Consider the following 17,240-nt stretch of genomic DNA (forward strand, 5'->3'; position numbering starts at 1 on the left):
AGGCTTTGCCACAGGCCGCGGCCAGCCGCAGTGATAGGGGCGGGGCGGCGGGGCCGGCAGACGGCGTTTGGTTCAGCGCCATCTCTGGTACTCCCCGCCCAGTCCGCTGCCCACCCTTTTCCCACCTGGACCTCTCCTGGCGGCTTGCTCCTCGTCGTCTTCTCTTTGAGGCGCCCCGCTGTGACCTGCGGACCAAGACGCGAGACGGGGTAAGGGCGGGGGCGGGGAGGCGGGACGACCTAGCAGACACGCCCCTCTTCTGGGCCGACTCCGCCCCCCACGCCAGCGTCCCCCCCTTCTGGGACTCCTCCCCTCACACAATCCCCGGATCAAGCCGTGGCCTCGGTGCCGCTGCTCTCCCCGCCGCTCGACGCTCTCACTCTTTATCCCCCACCCCAGGCGGAAAGTGGGAGCAGAGAAATACTTAGGAACTATTTCCAAGTGTGTCTCCTTCACGGGGCCTTACTCACTTCCCCGTTCTGCCGCGAGACCATTTTCTGCACCGAAATGTGGGCGCGAGGGGGCGGGACTGAGGCTTAGGGAAAAGGCCGGGAATCTCTACCATCCGGATCCTAGGGGTTACTAGGCAGCACCGACACTCACGCTGATTTAAGGGGGTCGAGGGAACTTACTTCCTTCTGCTTTCCCCCGGGACCAAAAGGCAATCCGGAGATTGGTGTCCGGATAGGCATAAAGGACCAGGACAAGAGGGACTTGGGCCGACATAGGTTCCCGGTCACGCGAGGACCGCACGTCACCGCCGAGCTCAGATCCCCAGTTTCCACTTTGACTGGCGCCCATGCTGCAGCAGCCAGCCAATAACCCCTGGTCCGCAACACACCAAGCGTTGTTACTCACCCCTCTCTTTATGTTTGCGTTTTCCTGGTTACCAGAGACAATCAGCATCTAGTCCTAGGGGTTGTTGTCTCTTCCTGTCTGCTACTTTCTCTGATAATACCTCTCTTCCCCACCTTCCCTTTCTCAGCCGCCAAGGCCCAATTATTTCCCCTGCAGTCTAGATGCTGCACCTTCATTAATCATCATATCCCATTTCTCAGTTTTCATCCACATCCGTAACCACATCTTATCTGTGTTGCCAGGTGAAAAACCCAGGCTCTGCTTAGTGTGATTTGTTACAGCCAATAAAACAAGAGGCCGAGGTGGGAGAGGAGAAAGACACCTTTATTTCATTGGACAAAGAAAGGAGCAATCAGGGCTGCTGCTTCCAAGACTGTTCACAGGCAGCTTGGGGAAGTGGGCTTTTATAGAGAGCAGACAAGGAAATGCAAATTCATCATGAATATCCAGGATCCACCTTCACACAGGCGCTCAGAGTTTGAAGATGACTATGCATGTTCTTTAGACAAGGGTTTGATCCCCTGGAATGGAAGGAGAGGTTGATTTTCCTTCATTAGGATGTTAAGTCTCCACCCAGAAGTGGGTCGAGGCCATCTATGGCCCTTCCTGTAGTTACCTTGTCAAGGACAATTTCAGAAGAAAGTATATTCTGCTTGGTGTAGGGGAATAAGCCAGAGCAGAGAAGGGCTGGTCTCTGAGGCTGCCTGCCTCATCCATGTAGGCGCTATCAAAATGTTTTCACATCTTCTTGCCACTTTCATGGGAACAATCTTTCACATTTCCTTGACATCTATATTTTGGTTTTTTGAGCCCCCAGACCTATATCACAAATAGAAGCTCCAGTTTATTTTAGATAAAGAAGCAAATTAAATTTTTTATGTTTAAAAATATACTCTGATAAAAAAAGACCCTAGAAAGAATTAAGTTTGTAAAGTATGTAAGTCTATAAAGACTGAATAATTTTCATAAGTCAAGATGTACTTTTGTCCATCTAAGTACTAGTCCAGAAAACCCATTTATTAATCTGAAATGGGAGAAGTCTTCGTGGATAGCATAGCATTATTATAAAAAAAAAACTTATGAAGTAGTTTTATTGTTCATAACTGAAGGCAAATTTTGCTGGGACTCTCAATTCTTAACCAGCCAACTCTTGGTACTGCTGGTTGAGAAAGATTATATTAATTAATTAAATCAGCAAATATCTGTTGGGTTCAGCAGTCCTAGGACCCCAAAATATAAATGCAGCCCAGAAGACATTCAGTATTAAACTGTATAATGAATCTGTTGACCACACACTGAGTACCAGCTGCTGTCGAGTTGATTCCCACTCATGGTGGCCCTGTGTGTGTCAGAGTGGAGCTGTATTCCATAGGGTTTTCAGTGGTTGATATTTTAAAAGTAGATCTCCAGCCCTTTCTTCTGAGCCACCTTTGGGTGAACTCAAACTACCAACCTTTGGATTAGTAGCCAAGCATGTAAACCGTTTGCACCACCCAGGGATGCTACACACTGAGTGTTGTTGTTGTTTGGTGCTGTCGAGTCGATTCACGAAACACTGCCCAGTCCCGCACCATCCTTACAATCATTGTTATGCTTGAGCCCATTGTTGCAGCCACTGTGTGAGTCCACCTCGTTGAGGGTCTTCCTTTTTTCCGCTGACCCTGTACTGTGCCAAGCATGATGTCCTTCTCCAGGGACTCATCCCTCCTGACAACATGTCCAAAGTATGTAAGACGCAGTCTCGCCATCCTTACCTCTAAGGAGCATTCTGGCCACATTTCTTCCAAGACGGATTTGTTCGTTCTTTTGGCAGTCCATGGTATATTCAATATTCTTCGCCAACACCACAGTTCAAAGGCGTCAACTCTTCTTCTGTCTTCCTTATTCATTGTCCAGTTTCACATGCATATGATGTGATTGAAAATACCATGGCTTGGGTCAGGAGCACCTTAGTCTTCAGGGTGACATCTTTGCTCTTCAACACTTTGAAGAGGTCCTTTGCAGCAGATTTGCCCAGTGCAATGTGTCTTTTGATTTCTTGACTGCTGCTTCCATGGGTGTTGATTGTGGATCCAAGTAAAATGAAATCCTTGACAACTTCAATCTTTTCTCCGTTGATCATGATGTTGCTCATTGGTCCAGTTGTGAGGATTTTCGTTTTCTTTATGTTGAGGTGTAATCCATACTGAAGGCTGTGGTCTTTGATCTTCATTAGTAAGTGCTTCAAGTCCTTTTCACTTTCAGCAAGCAAGGTTGTGTCATCTCCATAAGGCAGGTTGTTAATGAGTCTTCTTCCAATCCTGATGCCCAGTTTTTCATATAGTCCAGCTTCTTGTATTTTTTGTTCAGCATATAGATTAAATAGGTATGGTGAAAGAATACAACCCTGACGTGTACCTTTCCTGACTTGAAACCAATCAGTATCCCCTTGTTCTGTCCAAACAACTGCCTCTTGATCTAACATACTGAGTAGCAGGATTAATATCATGCTAACATACGCAACTGCCATTGCAAGTATATACTTTTTAATCTAATAGTGTTTTATGATCTTTGATCTCATGTCTGCATCTCATCTAGTACTTACAACAGCCTGGGTACTACTTTCTCATGCAGATGTCTTTTCCTCCAGAGAGCAAACTACCTCTCTTCCCCTCTCTGTGAGGATCCTGGGGTGGTTTTATATTTTTCAAACCCAGATTGTCCAGGAAGTTTCCAAACAAATTCTTATGTGAAATTTCCCATTATAATAACGTTTGTTGCATTTCTTTGACATCTTACTTTGTATTGCGATGGCAGCTAGACCGATATTAGTACACCTTTATATCTTTTCCATAACTTTCTTAAATTTTACAGCGATGTGTGCCTTTAAATCCAAGTTTCACTATGCCTTCTTTATTCTTTCAGCAAGGGTTGGAGTCTCACTTTTATGGTTTCTTCCCAAGAGGAGTCCCATTTTATTCACTTATTCATTTCCATCCTTTTTTTTCCTTACATCCTATGATGGAAAACTACCTACCTTATAAAACATCCCATTGAAATTTCAGGCAATTCTAATCAAAGTTATTGTTTATTTTTCCCCTTCCGTTGAGCTGAAATCTGCCTCAAAGTAGATTATATACATTGGTCCCAGTCTGCCCTCTAGAATGGTAAAGAACAAGTTTAAAATGACAAAAGTACCTTTTATCCTTGATAATATGAAACTGCCAGGGTTTATGTCCTGGTTCTGACCCTTTCCATCTGTGAGACATATTAGGAAATCTATTTTTTGTGACTCAGTTTTCTCATCTACAAAATCGAAGACAATAATAGTACCTGCCTCATAGGATTGGTCCGAGGAGTAAATGAGACAATACGACATATAGTAAAGGACCTGGAACAGTGCCCAGCACGTAGAAAACACTCTATTAGCATTAACTATAATAATAACAATATGACACAGAACTAATAGTACTACTAATCATCACTCTTTTATTACTCACATTAATTGAGCACTTATGCCAGGCATTTTGCTAAGCACTTTCAGTATACTATCTCATATAATCCTTAAACAGTTATATTCTCACCAAGACTTATTTTTTTGAGGTTTAACCTTCCCAGTTATTTTAGCTGTTTCTGACTTGGTAACATTTTTTCCAGGTTACTCACCACCTTGCATGTTCCTGAATTTATAAATGGCTTTGAGAATACAATATTTTGCCTAGTGTAGAGCACTATTAGCCCTTTCAGTCTAGAATAGACACTGTAGATTTATTGCTGCATCCTAAGAGTATAGTAGATTTTGTGGATGCCATATCACACAGTTGAATCCGGTTTAAATTGCAGAACTATGGGTTACTCTATCCCTTTTCCGTCTGTGTCACTATTTTCAGCAGAAGTGGTTGGGAAATACAGGGAAGTAACACATGTAAGAAGGTATACTATAGGGTTTCGTAGTCATGTGTGTTTATTAGAAATTGATTCTGTGTTGGAAGTAACTTTGGATTTGAACCAAGGGTGGCTTTTCTGGGCTTTCAGTGCCCATTCCTTGCCCATTGCACAGTCGTAGAAGTAACATGCTGACCCTTCTTTGAGTCTTGCTGAACTGCCACACATCATACGGGCCAGTGGAGTTCTGTGCTCACGAGGCATTGGAAATGCTATGCGCAAATGGGCCAACAGAAACAGCAGACACACATTGTGTGTTATCTCCTCTTGCCAATGTCTTGATTACTGCAGCATTGTAGGAAGGCTCAGGAGTCCCTGGGTGGCACAAACAGTTAAGCGCTCAGCTACTAACTGAAAAGCTAGCACCTTGAGTCCTCCCAGAGATGCCTTGGAAGAAAGACCTGGTGATCTACTTCCAAAAATTCAGCCATCGAAAACTCTGTGGAGCACAGTTCTATTCTAATACATAGGGGGTTGCCATGAGTCGGAATCAACTAGATGGCAACTGGTTTGGTATGAGGTCCCTGGGTGGTGAAAATGGTTTGCTCTCGGCTACTAACCAAAAGGTTGGCAGTTCAAACCCATCTGGCAGCACTGCTGAAGAAAGGCCTGGCGGTCTGCTTCCGTAAAGATTATAACCAAGAAAACCCTATGCAGCAGCAGTTCTACTCTGTGACATATATGGGGTTGCAGTGTTTGTTGTTGTTTTTGGTTATAGGAAGTCTCAAAGTCAGGTATCGTCAGTCCTCCAGTGTTCTTTCTCAAGATTGTTCTTTATGAATTTTAGAGTTTAGCCTGTCAATTTCCACCAAAAGTCTTCCTGGGATCTTAATTGAAATTACATTGAATACATAGATCAATCTGGGAGAGAGTTGACAATATGACTCTTCTGATAAATGAACATAGTATACTTCCCATTTATTTAGGTCTTTTTTCCTTCATTACTCTTTGCAATGTATTGTAGTTTTCAGTGCACAATTATTCAGATACTTCATAAAGTTTATCCCTGAGTATTTCATGCTTTTTGATATCATTGCTAATAGTATTTTGAACATTCATTTTCTAGTTGTTTATTTCTAGTGTATTAAATATAATTCACTTTTGTATATTGAACTACTGTCCTGAGACCATACTAAATTCACATATTAGTTCTAATAACTTTGTAGATTCTTAGAGCATACAGGCTCATGATTTTCCTGCAAATAAAGAGTTACACTTCGTCCTTTCCCATCTGTGTAACTTTTATTTTATTTTTTTGCCTTACTGCACTAACTAGGATTTCCAGTACATTGTTGAGTAGCAGTGGTGAGAGCATCCATCCTTGTGTTGTTTCTGATGATAGGAGGAAAGCTTTAGTCTCTCACTATTAAGTATATCAGCTATAGTTTTATCATAGATGCTTTTTTTTCAGGTTGAGTAATCTCCTTTCTATTCCTAGTTTGCTGAGAGTTTTTTTTTTTATCATAAGTGGGTGTTGACTTTTGTCCAATGCCTTTTCTGCATCTATTGAGATGGTCATATTTTTCTTCCTTTATTCTGTTAATATGTTGAATTATATTCATTTTTGAATGTTTGATCAACTTTGCATTCCTGGGATAAGCCTCACTTGGTCATAGTGTATTTATTATACTTATTACATATTGCTGGATTTAATTTCCTAATTTTGTTGAGAATTTTTGCATCTGTGTTCATGAGTTCAGTTGGTGTGGAGTTTTCTTGTAATGTTTTTTGTTTTGTTATCAACGTAATTCTGACCTCATTATATATAGAGGAGGCCTCTTCCTCTACTTTCTGAAAAAGTTTGTGTAAAATTGGTATTATTTCATCTGTATATTATTATTATTTATATTTTTAAGATAATATTTTATTGTGTTTTTGGTGAAAGTCTACACAGCAGTTTAGATTCTCATTCAACAATTTCTACGCAAGTTGCTCAGTGACATTGTTTACGTTCTTCACAATGCGTGAACATTCTCATTATTTCTGTTCTGGTTGTTCCATTTCCATTAATCTAGTTTCCCTGCTCCTTTACATTATCGTTTTTGTTTTAAAGTAATTGTTGACCATTTGGTCTCATATAGGTGATTTTGTAAAGGATCACAGTACTTACAGGTGATACTCATTTCTTTTTTAGCCAGTTTTGGTTCAAGATTTGAATGGTATTTCAGGGCAATAGCCTCGGTCTCGGGAAGTCCAATTTCAACCATTTCAGTAGGTTTGTTTTTTTTTTTAAGGAATTTGAGATTCTGTTCCACATTTTTATCCCATCCTAGCAGGGTCCATCTATTGTGCCCCTGATTAGAACTGTTGGTAGTGGGAGCAGTGCACAATCTAATTATGGTCTCAGGGTAAATGATGCTCTGGTTTGTGTAGACTGTTTGTCCTATAGGCTAGTTTCTTCTTTGAGTCTTTGGTTTCCTTCTTTCTCTTTTTGCTCCAGATTAGTAGAGAGCAATAGTTGTATCTTAGATGATCGTCCTTATATTATTTCATCCTTAAATGTGTGATAGAATTCACGAGGGAACACATCTTGGCCTGGAGTTTCTTGGAAAGTTTTTAATCGCAAATTAATTTTCTTTAATATACGTGTGCTGGAACCAGCTTATACAGGCTAATGAGAGCAGATTCCCAAATCCATGTTCAATGATGTCATATTGGTAGCTTGAAATTGACCATGTTGGAGTATTTATACCACAGAAAATGAAAAATGCACATATCAAGATTTTTTTATTTTCTTCCAGAGACCTGGTGGTTAAACACCACTCTTCTATTCAGGTTTTCTATTTCTTTTTGAGTGAACTTGATAATTTGTGTCTTTAAAGAAATTTGACACATGAACCAGAGACTACATCATCCTGAGACCAGCAGAACTAAATGGTGCCTAGCCACAACTGATGACTGCCCTGACAGGGAACACAACAGAGAACCGCTGAGGGAGCAGGAGAGCAGTGGGATGCAGACCCCAAATTCTCATAAAAAGACCAGACTTAATGGTCTGACTGAGACTAGAAGTACCCCAGACCTTCTGTTGGCCCAGGACGGGAACCATTCCCAAAGCCAACTCTTCAGACATGGATTGCACTGGACAATGGGTTGGAGAGGGATGCTGGTGAGGAGTGAGCTTCTTGGATCAGGTGGACACTTGAGACTATGTTGGCATCTCCTGCCTGGAGGGGAGATGAGAGGGTGGGGGGGTCAGAAGCTGGCGAAATGGACACGAAAAGAGAGAGTGGAGGGAGAGAATAGGCTGTCTTATTAGGGGGAGAGTAATTGGGAGTGTGTAACAAGGCGTATATAGGTTTTTGTGTGAGAGACTGACTTGATTTGTAAACTTTCACTTAAAGCAGAATAAAAATTATAAAAATAAAAAAGAAATTTGACCATTTTATTCACATTATTGAGTTTATTGGCATGAAGTGTTTATAATTTTCCTCTACTATCCTTTAAATGTCTGGAGGATCTATAATGATGGTCCCTCTTTCATTCTAAAACAAACAAAAAAAAGCAATTAAATATCATACAATTCACCCATTTAATGTGTTCAATTCAATGTTGTTTAGTATATTCACAGATATCTGCAACTATCACCACAGTCAATTTTAGAACATTTTCATCACCTGAGAAAGAAATACCATATGCTTTAGCTGTCTCCTACCCTATCCTGCCATCCTGCTCAACCATAAAAAAAAAAAAAAAATAGGCAACCACTAATCTACTTTTTGTCTCTATGAATTTGCCTATTCTAACTATTTCATATAAATGGAATCATATGTCTTTTCTACTGGCTTCTTTCACTTAGTATGATGTTTTCAAGGTTCATCCATGTTGTAGCATCTATCAGTTCTTCATGCCCTTTTACAGCGAAATGATACTCCATTGTACGGATATACCACTTTTAGCTTATCATTGCAGTTTTGATTTGCGTTTCCCTGATGACTAATGTTTTCAAGCATCTTTCATTTGTATATCATGTATGGAAAATGTCTATTCATATCCTTTGCCCATTTTTTAATTGGATTCGAGGAAGTGCATTCCAAAAGCTAAAGCTGTTGACGTGACCAGGACATCTGGCTAGGGTCTAGGCCAAATCCCTTCTTGTAATAAGTGACCCCATTTTATGTTTTTAAAGACAGCTTCTGTCATATAATGCAGCCTCTTACCTACCTAGAAGCAAGTAAGCTTTACAAAAAAAATGTGATTTTGTTATAATTAGAGATGACTGATGTTAAGAGGAGCTTGTACAGGTGTTAAACGTGACTGTAGTGGTTAAGCCAATTCTCAGAAAATGCCTACCTTGCTCTCCCTTACAAAATGTTTTTCTAACCTGTGCCTGAGTCCTTACAAAACCCTGTACTTTTCCATAACCTTGTCCTAACCCCTGTCTAAATTCTGTAAATGTCATCCAATCATAAACATTTTAGCTGTACCCTTCTACTTGTCTTTGTAAGTCTCTATAAATGAAGAGCTCCCCAGGAGCACTTTGTCAAGAGTTTTTTGACTCTGTTTTCCCAGTTTGCAAAACACCCTTTTGCCATAATAAAACTCTTTGTCTTTACTTTTAAACGGACCTGTATTTCATTCTGTACAACATTTGGTGTCAGAAGCAGGATCCAAGGCGACTTCCTCCAGCAGCCCCCAGAGAGTCAAGAAATCAGGCTCTGGATCCAGCTGAGTTGATCGGACTCTCCTTTTTACATGGACCTTTTAGGGCTGCCTGGGTGAGTACCTCTCAGATCCTCGAGACTCTGCCTTTGCTGTGTCTCAGGTCTGAGCAAGTTTTGTTATTGGCTTAGTTTCATTTATTGTTAAATTACTTTCATTCTTAATTTGGCCTGGATGTGTTTTCCCTTTTCTCAATGTTTTGAATTCTGTATGGAGGTAATTCTACTTCTTGAATCTCTGGGTACTCACAGAAGGTAATTCTACTTTCAAACAACTCTGGGTGATTTGGATTTATCATAACCCCGAGAAACCCAAAAGTACTGCTCCATTTGGTTGTTTGTGAGCCTTGAGCTCCCTCTACCAGGACACTGTTAGAGAAAAGTGTCCTTAAAGTTTGAGATTTTAGTTGCAGTATAATTTCAAGTGTTTTTGGATTTGATCATGAAGCAATAATCAAGGTTAGTGCTCCAGTCTGGTTTTGGTGTGCACATATGGTCTAAAAGGAGAATGGGCAATAACAAATCCAAGAGCGGAGAATATCTCTTAGAGACTTCCGCAGAATTTGTGAGCAAGCATTATGGTCCTGCTACTTGTTCCTTTTTTAAGCCAATGGCATAACAACTTAGAAAATACCTGGCTATGAAGGAAATTAGAAAATGAAGATTCCTCCATAAGAACAACAGCAAGACAGTAAAACTACCTCTCAAGAAGATTAAAATCTCAGATGCGTGTCACTTCTCTTTCTGTTCACTTGCCAGCTTCCTCTTTTTACTTTTGGTTTGCTATCCACATATCTTGTTGAATTCTTAATACTAGGTTTTCAGAGACTAGGTCTGGTTTCCCAAAAAAAGAAAAACCAAAACAAACAAAGACCTGGGCTTAATTATAAGAATCTGAACTCCAGGGTGGCTGCTAATCACTTTCATTTTCTTACGTACACAGAAATCTCTTCCCGTGACTTTCAGTCTCTAAAGCAAGTTTTAACACCCTCAAGGGCCTTCTTTCTGGGCTCCCTTTTTATCCTGGAAAACCTCAAAAACCACCTCCATGGGTCTCGAGGGACAGTAGGTGGGTGAGTAACATCTCAGGTGAAACTCTGCGTTTCTACATTCAAGTTCTTCTAGAATTCCGTTCATTCTTTTTTTTTTTAATCAGTCTTCATTTTAACACCTTAAGAATTTTACTAAGGGGAGATGTTCCCAATGTTGTTCGTTTAGTATGCATTAAAATTTTAATCAGTAGCATGTGCCAGTTCACTGTTTTGTATTTTAAAGGCTTCCATGCAGAAGGCAGTTTCAAGGTTAAACAAAATAAGAAGCTGCAAAAAAATACCAAAAACCAAACCCAGCGCTGTCGAGTCGATCCCGACTCATAGCAACCCTATAGGACAGAGTAGAACTGCCCCATAGAGTTTCCAAGGAGCGCCTGGCAGATTCGAACTGCCGACCCTTTGGTTAGCAGCTGTAGCAACTTAACCACTACGCCGCCAGGGTTTCCAAAAAAAAAAAAGGAAGCTGCAAAATCAGAGCTCTACCCATACTCTTTCAGTTCTTTTGCCAGCTACTGTTTCTCTGTATCTTTCTCCATTTCATTCACACTATTCAAACCCCACAGCACTCTCCATTAAGATTTTACTAAATCTAAAAGTTCTAAATGTCAAACAAGCTTGAACCTTCAATAAAACTGCATTAGGGTTCTTTTAAATTGTCTCAATTTGCTTACCTAACACCTATTTTAATTGGTACCTTAAAATTTAAATTTTTTTGAAACAAAATATCAAAATAATATACTATTCCTAAATTAAACAGAATCAAAAGCTACTCTGTCTAAACTTGTCAGAACTCTGCAGCTGTTTCCTCTACCCCTTTAGTAGCCGCTTGCTTACTCTGTCTGAACCTCCTTTTTCTATATAACTTCCCTGTTTTAGGAAACGTTTAGTAACACCTTAAAAAACATGAGTCTCCACCTTGACCCACTTTTTGCCTTGCCAATAGTTATAAATATTACGAGGAATCCGGGCATTGGGCCAAAGATTATTATAAACTAACGAACATTAAGAATTTTTAAAGATTGCTTAGCCAGAGCCTTTACTGGACATTTTGGCTTCCACCTTACAAACGAAGATATTAAATTAACCATTAATTCTATATTTACAAATGGTTTGAAACCCTAAATTAGCTGAATGGGTCAAGCACCACCACCAGTCAGATTGGGAAACTTCCCCCATCATAAATTTACCAATCTTATTCTCAAATTAGCCACAGTCTTGGAACACAAAATGACAAGGAAAACAAAACAAGCCTGTAAATTTCCCCAATAATCTTCTGGACTATTTGTCCCAAACAAACCTATTATTGGGAACCCCGGTGGCATAGTGGTTAAGTACTATGGCTGCTACCCAAAAGGTCGGCAGTTCTAACCCACCAGGCGCTCCTTGGAAACTCTATGGGGCAGTTCTACTCTGTCCTATTATTATTTTTAAGAAACCATGTCATTTTAAAAGACAATGCCTTAAATTAAAAAGGAGGGTCAGTAATCAAAAACAAACCTTTCTATCCTCCAAGCTCCCATAGTCCCTCACAATAGTTTCATGGATCACCCAAACTCTTTGGCCTACCATGGAAAGGAAGAAATAAATGATCTAAATGAAATTAGTCTACAAGTCAAAAGAAAATTTTTTAAACTTACTGGATGCTCATAAACAGACAGACCTTAAATAAACCCTGAATTAAGTTATAGAAGAAGTTGTTTGCTGCATGCAGACCTTGGTTCTACTTTTTCAAAAGTCACCCTCACCTAGTTCCAGATATGTTTATCTTGTGTGATATTGCTATAAGCCTAAAAATTTTGAATTAGCTCCATAGGCAAATGAATTTATGGAATTTTTATTTGTTGTAGACTAACAAATTTATGTGATTTTTATCTCATGTTGTGTTTGAGTTTCTGTCTCCAGTAGCCATAAGATAAGCTTTTAGTAACAAGTGAAAGACTTCAAAAGTGAACCGAAAAGAATAAATTGTTTATTGGTACAAAAAGCCCTTTAAGTTACAGCTTTTTCATAGGATCCTATAAAGCATGTAAAAGAAAAGGTAATAATTCTTACCTAGAATAGTATTATTCTAATTAGTTTAATAATAAATGTTTATACAAATTAAAAAACTTAAATTAATGAGAGTATTAATTTGAATCGTAGCCTAACAAAAGTTTTTTTCTTCTTTTTATTGTACTTTAGATGAAGGCTTACAGAACAAACTTGTTTCTCATCAGTTAGTACACACATTGTTCTATGACGTTGGTTAACAACCCCGTGACATGTCAACAACCCTTCTCAACCCTGGGTTCCCTATTACCAGCTTTCCTGTTCCTTCCTGCCTTCCAGTCCCTGTCCCAGGGCTGGTGCACCCCATCAGTCTTGTTTTGTTCCATGGGCCTGTTCAACCTTTGGCTGAAGGGTGAATAACAAAAGTTTTTATGTCAACCTTGAAAGCAAAAATTTTAAAAGCAAAACCTCTTTAAAAAACTTCAGCTAGATTAAAACTTTATATCATTAACTTTCTAAAAAAAAATCCAACTTCTATTTTTCTAGAAATAAGCAACTTAAGGTTATGGCAAAGATAAAAAAAAGTAAGGGAATTTATTTAAAATAGTTAAAGTTCTTGTTTACTACAACTAGAATATTTTTTTAAATTTATAAAAATTTCTGAAAGTTTTTTATCAGCTAGCAAAGAAATTGGGTTTCTAACTATTAAACAAATATATTTCTCAGTAACCTATGACAAATTCCTAACAACTTTTGAATTTCATAAAAAGTCACAAATACTTGTTTTATAAGGAAATAAGTACAAAAAGATTTAATTAATATGTTATATGAAATGTGTGGAAACCCTGGTGGCGTAGTGGTTAAGTGCTACGGCTGCTAACCAAAGGGTCTGCAGTTCAAATCCGCCAGGTGCTCCTTGGAAACTCTATGGGGCAGTTCTACTCTGTCCTGTAGGGTTGCTATGAGTCGGAATCGACTCAACGGCACTGAGTTTTGAGTATGAAATGTGTTACATAATTTTTAATTGCTAACTTGGTCTAACAGTTTAACTGGGGAATTAACATCATTTACCCATGGAACTTTTATTACTAGTCAAATATATACACACCTAACGATCTTAATTTGTTTTTGATATAACTCAACTATATAAATTATGTTTCAAGACTCTTATTTTAAGTTATGTCTCAAGTTTTTTTTCTAAATTGAATTTCAGTTTGAACTGAATTTGATAGACTAATCTTAAATAATTAGGTTTTTTTGTTGTTTTCTGTTTTTTTGGCCTAAAGTTTTTTTTTTTTTTTTATCATTAACTTTATTTGGCTTTGTGTTATTTTATAATTCTCATCAGGTCCTTCACTTTTAACAATTACTATTATAAGTTAGGAAACCCTGGTGGTGTAGTGGTTAAGAGCTCTGGCTGCTAATCAAAAGGTGAGCAGTTCAAATCCACCACTCCTTGGAAACTATGGGGCAGCTCCACTCTGTCCTATAAGGTTACTGTAAGTTGGAATTGACTCAACAGCCACGGGTTTGGTTTTGGGTTTATTGTAAGTTAACCATGGCTATCTTTATGTCTGTCATTTGCAGAAAAATTCTACTTTGCTGATTCACTAAAAACGCTTGTGAATGAATAATTTCTTTTATAAGGACCAGCACAAAGCTATGTTCCAACGAGGCGGAGGTTAGTGATGTCCCAAATGTCCAACTTTTCCAGATTGCTGTACCACTCCATCATCTCTAACATCAACCACTCCTCTTCCCCTCAGGACTCTCCTTCCTGTCTTTGAGTTCCGTAATTTGCTGCAATGTCTCCCAGAATTCACGAACCATATCAAGGAAATGGCTCACGCAGTTGTGGAGGCTGGCAATTCCCAAATCCACGGATCAGGTGTAGGCTTCTCCTGACTCATGCGGCAGCAGGAGTCAATGAACCCAAGTTGGCAGGCCAGATGACAGGCTGCCAGCTCCAAAGACTGCAGAAACTGGTGAGTCGGGTCGCACCATAGGCTGCTGGCCCATGAGGCTGTGGAAGATGGCAAATTCCAGAATTGGCAGGCCAGATGACAGGCCGCTGGTTCAAGTCCTAAGCACAAGAGAATAGACAGTAACAAGCCAGATACAGGATCCAGATGCAGAGAGAGAGAGAACCCCGCCAGAGCATCCACATATATACATTGGATGCAGACCACACTCCAGGGAAGGGGGCGACTTGAGTAAGGGTGGGACTTGAGTCATGCCCTCCTGCAAGGCTGTTATTCAAGATAGACCCCACACTAATCCTCTCTCATTAACATATGGAGGTTAGGATTTACATCACATAAAATGGAGGATAATTAGGATAATTACGTCGGATCACAAAATGAAGGATAGGCACACAATACTGGATATCATGGCCTAGCCAAGCCAACACATAACCCCAACCATCACAAGTTCCATACACCTTATTTGCACAGTCCCACTCGTTCATTGTGTGTAAGTCACAAAGACTATGGTTAGAAGGGCCATATTACGTAATTCATTGCACCACAGCTTGACTAAAATATCTCAACAAAAATGAACTATATTACTCATGAAGAAAAACTATAGTATTTGAAATATGAATATAATTGGACTAAATCAAAATTTCTAGGACTCTTACATGTAAACTATTAGAATTTTCAGACTTCTACGGATCTGATATTGCATGAACCAAAATGGGACTCATTAAACCAAAAAAAAAAAATTTACTGTAAAATTTTTATGAGAATATTACTGATATTCAATATTCTAATTTCCAGATGTAAGAACCCATTTTTATTTCCTTTTCCCTCTTTTAATGTAAAAATCAGTTATTTAAATAACTAATAACATTATATTAGCTATAGAATATCCTACGGATTAGAAGATGTTATGGCACATATCAAAATTCTGACTAAATACATTCAGAATACATTAAATGATTCTGCCCATGGACTCCAAGAAATAAATGCTGAAATAACTATAATGAGAGAAATAGTTCTTCAAAACCCAATGGCCCTCAACGTCCTTACTACCACACACAAAGGTATCTGTGTATTAATAAGGCTGATTTTTGATGCTTAATCTTAACAATCCTGTTCCTTCCTTAGCTAATTTTGTAGTTAGTTTTCTTCCTAAAGTTTACTGCCACTACTTTACTTTAAAAAGGTCTCTTTAAAGTGTTAAAAAAGCAAAGATGTCATCTTGAAGACTAAGGTGCGCCTGACCCAACCAGTGGTGTTTTCAGTCGCCTCATATGCTTGTGAAAGCTGGACAATGAATAAGGAAGACTGAAGAAGAATTGATGCCTTTGAATTGTGGCGTCAGCAAAGAACATTGAATATACCATGGACTGCCAAAAGAACGAACAAATCTGTCTTGGAAGAAGTACCGCCAGAATGCTCCTTAGAAGCAAGGATGGTGAGACTGAGTTCTTTGGACATGTTATCAGGAGAGATCAGTCCCTGGAGGAGTATATCATGCTTGGTCAAGTAGAGGGTCAGCGAAAAAGAGGAAGACCCTCAATGAGATAGATTGACACAGTGGCTGCAACAATGGGCTCAAGCATAACCATGATTGTGAGATTGACACAGGACCAGGCAGTGTTTTGTTCTGTTGTATATAGGGTCGCTATGAGTCGGAACTGACTTGATGGCACCTAACAACAACATAGCCTACGAGCCACAGCTTGTTGTCTGACCTGCCAGTCTTGAAAACATGCTTGGCATTTCTCAAGGTGAAAGAACTGAAAAAAAATTCAAACCTGGGGTTGCAATAGTGAAGGATTCTATGGACAAAGTACTGAATGATGCGGGAAGCATCAAAAGAAGATTGAAGGTATGTATACACAGACTCACTGTACCAAAAAGAATTGGTCTATGTTAGCTGTTTCAGGAGGTAGCATATGATCGAGAACCAACAGTACCGAAGGAAGAAATCCAAGCTGCACTGAAGGGAATGGCAAAAACCAGTCTTCAGGAATTGACAGAATACCAATTGAGATGTTTCAACACATGGATGCAGCACTTGAAGTGCTCACTCATCTATGCCAAGAAATTCGGAAGAACACTACCTGGCCAACTGACTGGAAGATATCCATATTTATTCCTATTCCAAAGAAAGGTGACCCAACCGAATGCAGAAATTACCAACACACAAGGAAAATTTTGCTGAACATCATTCAAAAGCAGTTGCAGCAGTACATCAACAGGGAACTGCCAGAAATTCAAACCAGATTCAGAAGAGGACGTGGAACCAGGGATGTAATTGCTGATGTCAGATGGACCTTGGCTGAAAGCAGAGAATACCAGAAAGATGTTTACCTGTGTTTTACTGACTATGCAAAGGCGCTTGACTGTGTGGATCATAACAAATTACGGATAATATTTTGAAGAATGGGAGTTCCAGAACACTTAATCGTGCTTATGCGGAACCTTTACATAGATCAAGAGGGAGTCGTTTGGACAGAACAAGGGGATACTGCATGCTTTACAGTTAGGAAAGGTGTGCATCACAGTTGTACCCTTTCACCATACTTAATTCATTCTGTATGCTGAGCAAATAATCTGAGAAGCTGGACTGTATGAAGAACAAGGCATCAGGATTGGAGGAAGACATTAACAAACTGCGATATGTAGATGACAGTACCTTGCTTTCTGAAAGTGAAGAGGACTTGAAGCACTTACTGATGAAGATCAAAGACTCTAGCCTTCAGTATGGATTACACCTCAATATAAAATAAAAATCTGCACAACTGGAC

At 39.4% G+C, this 17,240-nt stretch overlaps 1 long non-coding RNA gene across 2 annotated transcripts; it reads left to right on the forward strand.

Moving 5' to 3' along the window:
* The first annotated feature begins 122 nt into the window (after positions 1-122).
* On the forward strand, positions 123-15,203 carry LOC126069173 (uncharacterized). Of its 2 annotated transcripts, none has more exons than XR_007515861.1 (5): positions 123-209; positions 9,384-9,500; positions 10,387-10,516; positions 14,072-14,165; positions 14,251-15,203. It is a non-coding gene; the product is annotated as an uncharacterized LOC126069173 (long non-coding RNA). The 2 variants fall into 2 exon arrangements; XR_007515862.1 differs by having other exon boundaries at positions 10,387-10,512.
* Positions 15,204-17,240: the final 2,037 nt, after the last annotated feature.

Source organism: Elephas maximus, chromosome X (genome assembly GCF_024166365.1).
Source record: "Elephas maximus indicus isolate mEleMax1 chromosome X, mEleMax1 primary haplotype, whole genome shotgun sequence".
NCBI lineage: Eukaryota > Metazoa > Chordata > Mammalia > Proboscidea > Elephantidae > Elephas > Elephas maximus.